The sequence below is a fragment of the Setaria viridis genome, chromosome 3 (assembly GCF_005286985.2).
Source record: "Setaria viridis chromosome 3, Setaria_viridis_v4.0, whole genome shotgun sequence".
In the NCBI taxonomy this organism is placed as follows: Eukaryota; Viridiplantae; Streptophyta; class Magnoliopsida; order Poales; family Poaceae; genus Setaria; species Setaria viridis.
In genome coordinates, this window is record NC_048265.2 from 33,989,880 (window position 1) to 33,996,526 (window position 6,647).

Consider the following 6,647-nt stretch of genomic DNA (forward strand, 5'->3'; position numbering starts at 1 on the left):
CACGCACACCAATCGGCAACAACCGAGAAGCCTATCCCAAAACGAGAGCCCTAAGATAAAGATGCTGTCCACAACCCGAGCCCTAACCGCTCGATTTGCAATCGTCTGCAGCCGTCCAATGGAGGCGCCTATCGTCCCGCGCCGCGGCGCCGATGATGACCAAATCAGCGGCCTCCCTGACACGCTCCTGCACACCATCCTCCTCCGCCTCGCGTCCACCGCGGCCGCCACGCGCAACAGGGTCCTCTCCCGCCCTGCTTCTTCGGCAACCTCCTCGACTCCATCGACGCGGCTCTCAGATCCTGCTCCGCGCCTGCCCTCCACCGCCTCAAGATCGACGTGAGCAGCGGCGATAAAGTCCAGTGCGTCGTCTCCGCCCACCGTGTTGCTGTGTGGCTGCGCTTCGCGTCCCAGCGCCTCACCGGCAGGATATATATCCGTGTTCCATGCCTGCACTGGGTGAGACTGAGAGCTAAGCAAGGGTCTACGGAGGAGCTCGAGCTCGCTCTACCAGTCTGTGAGAGAGCTACGGAGATCAATATCAACTTGGGATTTAATTTCGTTCTCCGGCCGCAGCCAACCGGCTCCTTCACGGCGCTGACCGATCTGAGGATAACAACTTTACCAATTTTAGTGAGTTATTTTGGTTGTGTTCTCAGTTTATTCCAGTAATGCACGAACTGAAATGCTTTCTAATGTTCGTGTTTGGATTTGTACAAAGCACATGCCTCTGCAACCTGCACACACCAACATTTAAGGGATATTCATATATGATATATAAAAATAAAATAGTCGAAACAAATCCTGATATTGCACAGTGAGTAAGTACCTTGTCTTGCATTATAGTATCACTCTGACGTCTTAACTCAATCCGTGCTAGACATCCACAAAACTTGTTCATACATTTTTATATGGTTTCCCACCGGTGCATGAGAAAATTCATGGTACGCGTTGAGGGGCACGTCTTGTGTTCATGGAAGTACTCATAGATACGAGACCAATACTTGCCACTTTTTTATCTTTGCCTACGACCGGATCCAAGCTTATATTCAGACACCCTGAAACCAAAACGTCATCTTCGTGGTCCCTGAAATTCTTGGATCTCTTATTGTTTGGCCTCGCGGAGGGGGCTCCTACACCGACTTCAATTGCCTGTGACTATTGGTCAGCATATGTGTTGCTATAATTATAAAAATCCCCTTGATTGGTTTCATCCATCATCATGTTGGAAAAATATCCATTTCCTGCAAGCATTTAATCACTGATAAGTTTTCTGTCAAAGTTCAATGAACAGATATGACCCTGTGACAGAACACATAGAGTAGTAGTAATTCTATCAAGCTGATGAACAGAGCTGGATATATTATTTTAACTTGATCAATTGGCAAAGGTCCAATTATTTTGGAAAATAAAGGAAATATAACACCAAGCTTTACTATAGTGGCAGTAGATAACAACAACCGGTGCTTGTTTTTTCGTTAGAGGACAACAGTTTGTTGGGGCTATCAGATTAGAGAACCACAATGACACCAGGAATTAGAAAATTGGTGTAATCTTCTGCAGAACATCATATAGGGCAATCAGAGCTCATCCTCTACTGAAATATGGCAGTACGATAACAGTAAGAGTAGTAGCTCCTGGTGCCATCACAGGACAGTCTATGATGCTTGTGCATTAGCTACTCTGAATCAGTAGACCAAACATTGCAAATTAGGCCTGTACCCATGCCAAAAATAATCTTGAAGGCATATAATCTTTTCCAGAAAATATGAGGCATGATAACTGTTGGCGACACCATGGCAAACAAGATGCACATCAATTTTTGAAGTGGTACTACTACAGAAAAAACACTAGAAGCACAAAACAGGTCCAATTCAACTATGTGGACATGTTCAGGGTGTATGGTAACACGGCCAACAGTTGATCAGGACTGAATAAAACCAACGATCCATCTCATCTCAGTGACAACAGATTATCGAAATCAAGATATAACTTTCAACCAACATCTGAACTTTATGTACATGAATGAAGTGCTCAGGAATCGTACCATTCACAAGTGCAGATGGGTCATCGCTGCAAGGGTCCACCGTTGATGTAAGGGGATCTGAATCGTCAGCTGCAGGGGTCCATCATCAATGCAAGGAGATCCCAATCGTCAACGGCAGGTGCAGCAATCGGAGGACGGGGTGGTACTACACCTTATCCACCTCGCCAGTCACCACCGCCGGCCAGGCCATGGTCTTCACCCTGGCACTCTGCAAATCTCGGTCGCGGCCAGGCCATTGGGGGTTGTGTCTGCCGGCGGCAAGCCCCTGGCACAACCTAGGGTGACCGCTCCAGCATTGCCCCTGCCGGATGGGAGCAGTCGCCCATCCTGACTGCATCGGAAAGCTCCTCATGCCGCCACCGCCGCAGCAGCCATCGCTGCCAATGCTGGCTTGTTGCCAATGCTGCAGCCGCCGACAACACCTCGCACGGCTTGCCTCCTCCCACAAACAGGCGCGTGCGGGCGAATTTATTCGCGGGAACAACTCATTGTGTGGGAAAGGAGCCGGTGGAGGGGGCGATTGGGGAAGAGGAGCGGCGCGCAAAAATACGGGGCGAGGGAGGTGGGATGCGGGGCGATGGATTTTTGCGGATAAGAAGGGAGAGCTGTTGGAGTCAAGTTTTTCTGCCTTTTCCCCTAAATAAGGTTTTGGGGCAATTTTAAGGGAGATTTTGGAGTTGCTCTTACAGCCCCAATGCTACAAGAGATTTCTGTTCTTAGTGTTGCGGAGGCTTGCATTGTAGCCCAAAGCTGGAGAAGGTTAAATTCAATTTCGGCAGATATAATCCTGACCACCACAAATTCCCTGTGGCAATGCATCATCTCCGGTCGCTTTCTATCATGCACTCAACCACAATTAGAAAATTGACCTCTCATCCCTAGCCTTGGTACCGGTTGCGTTTGAAACCGGTACTAATGTTAGCATTAGTACCGGTTCCAAAGGATACTATCTGAGCACGCCAGGAGGACCGCTTCAGTACCATTTGGGGGCAACAACCGGTAGTAAAGGGTGAGCATTTGTACCGATTGGTGGTTGCAACCGATACTAATACTCCACGCAGCCTTTAGTACTGGTTGTTTATCAACCGGTACTAAAGGGGGCACCCCTCCAGTACCAGTTGCTTCCATCAACCGGTACTAGTGTGGCACCCCCCCTATAGTACCGGATCGAGGCACCAACCGGTACTAGAGGGAACCCCTTTAGTATCGGTTGGTGAACCTAACTGGTAGTAATTTTCTTCCTATAAATACCCTCCTTCTTCCTCCAGCCCGAGCCAGATCCTCCAGCTCGAGCTTCACCCTGTCCATGGCGCCATAGGGGGAGGTTTTTCCGGATTTGTGACCATTTCTTGGGGATTTCACTCATTCAAGTGTTCTAAAGGTTAGAAACTTCATCCTCCCTTGATTCATAGTTAGTATACTATGTTTTATGTTTTAGAGCTAGAGTAATTTGTGAGTTTTAGAATGGTACAATAGGGAAAATTTTCATTTAATGAATGTGTTATTTAGGGGATTTCACTCATTCAAGTGCTCTAAACTTCATCCTCCCTTGATACATAGTTAGTATACTAAGTTTTATGATTAAGAGCTAGAGTATTTTGTGATTTTTAGAATAAAGTACAATGGGAAAATTTTCATTTATATGTATGTGTTATTTAGAGCTCATATTTGTGATTTGTAGAATAAGCTACAAATTTTTGGATGTTATGATTCGTACTAGTCAAAGAAATTGATATGAGGTTAGAGCAATAATTTCATAATTTAGTACTTTTTTCAAATAGAGGTACGTAATTACTCATTTTTAGAATAAGCTAAAATGGAGAAATTTTTTATTTATATATTATGTTATAAAATTGTAGGAAATAATGTTCATTTCTCGCTAATTCAAGAATTTTTCTATATTCTCTAGGTATTTAAATTTTTTACTACAAATTTCCACAGCTCAAACTTCACCCTATCCAGAGCGCCATAGGGGAAGTGCTGCCGGATTTGTGACCATTTCTTGGGGATTGCAATCTTTCAAATGTTCTAAAGGTTACAAACTTCATCCTCCATTGATACATGGATAGTAAACCTCAAAAACCAATCCATGTGTATATACTAAGAAAAATTAGATTAAGTACTTTAATTCATTTTCTTATTGTTGAAAAACCAATCCATGTGTAATATTTTGTAGATGGATCGGCAATGAATGTACAACACTGAAAAATGTTCCATGGAGTACATTAATGGCTTGCGTGGTTTTCTCGATCAAGCAAAATCCAACAAACCACCGTCCGGTTTTATTTGTTGTCTGTGCAGAAATTGTAAAAATGAGAGGGATTACTCATCCATCAAGACTATTCGCGCCCATGTATACAGTTCTGGATTCATGGCAAACTATATTGTTTGAACCAAGCACGGAGAAAGAGGAGTTATGATGGATGATGATGATGAAGAAGAAGATGACAACATTTCTGACTGGATTCAAGGAGGTGCCTTTGCAGATGCTCCAATGGGCGAGGCTGAACAAGAGATGGGTGAGGTAGAAGGTCCTCTAGATGAGCTAGGTCAGGTGTTGCGAGATGCAAAGGAAGACTACGAGAATGTGAAGGAGTCAAAACTATTCGAGCGTATGTTAGATAATCATAAGAAATTGTTGTACCTAGATTGCAAACAGAGGCACAAAAAGTTGGGTACGATACTGGAAATGCTGCAATTAAGAAATGGAGTTTCTGACAAGGGTTTTGATGAGTTAACGAAAATCATAAAGAACATGCTTTCCGAGGGGAACGAATTGCTGTCCTCAACGTATGAAGCAAAAAAAAGGTTGTCTGCCCTCTGGGTTTGGAGGTACAAATGATACATGCATGTCCTAATGATTGTATCCTCTATCGGGGCAAGGAATACGAGAAATTGGAGGTTTGTCCTGTGTGCAAAGCGCTGCATTATAAGATCAGGCAAGATGACCCTGGTGATGTTGAGGAGGAGGCCATCAAGAATAAAGTTTTTGCGAAGGTAATGTGGTATTTTCATGTAGTACCACGGTTGAAGCGCTTGTTCAGGAACAAGTCACATGCAAAGTTGATGCGTTGGCACAAAGAAGAACATAAGCAAGATGAAATGATCAGACACCCCGCTGATGGGTCCCAGTGGAGAACAGTTGATAGAGATTTTCCTGAGTTTGAAAAGGATACAAGGAACATACGGTTTTGTTTAAGTACGGATGGATTCAATCCATTTGGAGAGTTCAGTAGTGGTCATAGCACTTGGCCTGTGACCTTATGTATATTCAACCTTTCTCCATGGTTTTGCATGAAGTGGAAATTCATTATGATGTCGATAATTATCCAAGGCCCAAAGCAACCTAGCAACAACATTGACATTTACCTAAGACCGTTGGTTGATGAACTTCCACTGTTATGGAAGGAAGTAGGTGTACGTGTGTGGGACGAGGACAAAAAGAAGACATTTAATCTATGAGCATTGTTGTTCGTAACCATCAATGATTGGCCAACGCTTGGTAATTTGTCCGGATAGTCAAACAAGGGATTCCGAGCCTGCACACACTGTTTAGATGATACTTGCAGCATGTATTTGAAGCACTGCAAGAACGTTGTGTATACGGGCCATCGTCGATTTCTTCCTAATAAGCACGCTCTAAGAAAGAAAGGGAAGCATTTTGAAGGGAAGCAAGAAGAAGGTACTAAGCCCCTTCACCATAATGGTAAACTTGTATTTTCTATGATAAAGGATGTGAGGGTAGTCTTTGGAAAGGGCTTTGGTAGCCAACCAGTTCCGAACGATGAGGAAGGACATGCACCCATGTGGAAGAAGAAATCTATATTTTGGGACCTACCTTATTGGAAAGTTCTTGAGGTCCGTAATGCAATTGATGTGATGCACCTGATGAAAAATCTTTGCGTGAACGTGCGTGGCTTCCTGGGTGTATATGGAAAGGCAAATGATACATTTGAAGCACGTCGGGACCTGAAACTTATGAATCAATGAGATGCCCTACATCCGGAAAAGAGAGATAATGGACATTACTTGCACCAATGCCAGTTACACTCTTAGTAAGGAAGAGAAGGGAAGTATGTTTGAGTGCTTGAATAGTATCACGGTCCCATCAGGCTACTCCTTGAATATAAAGGCATTAATAAATTTTAAACAGAAGAAATTCATAAATCTAAAGGCCCATGACTGCCATGTTCTCATGACACAATTGCTGCATGTTGCACTGAGGGGTATTCTTCCAGAGAATGTGAGAATGGCAATCGTGAAGCTATGTGCATTCCTTAACATGATTTCAATGAAGGCAATTCATCCAGACAATCTACGGAAGTTGTAGAATGATGTGGTGCAATGCCTTATCAGTTTTGAGATGGTCTTCCCACCTTCCTTCTTTAATATCATCACCCAGCTTGTAGTCCACCTTGTTGAAGAGATTTTGTCCTTGGTCCTATATTTCTACACAATATGTTCCCTTTCGAGAGGTTTATGGCAATTCTGAAAAAGTATGTTCGTAACCGTGCCCGTCCGGAAGGAAGCATCGCAAAGGGATATGGAACAGAGGAGGTAATTGAGTTTTGTGTTGACTTTATGGACGACATGAGTTCGA

General features: G+C 43.8%; 1 pseudogene; it reads left to right on the top strand.

Annotated features, from left to right (window-relative positions):
• Positions 1-5,047: 5,047 nt before the first annotated feature.
• LOC140222118 (uncharacterized) lies at positions 5,048-6,039 on the top strand (annotated as a pseudogene).
• The last annotated feature ends 608 nt before the right edge of the window (positions 6,040-6,647 follow it).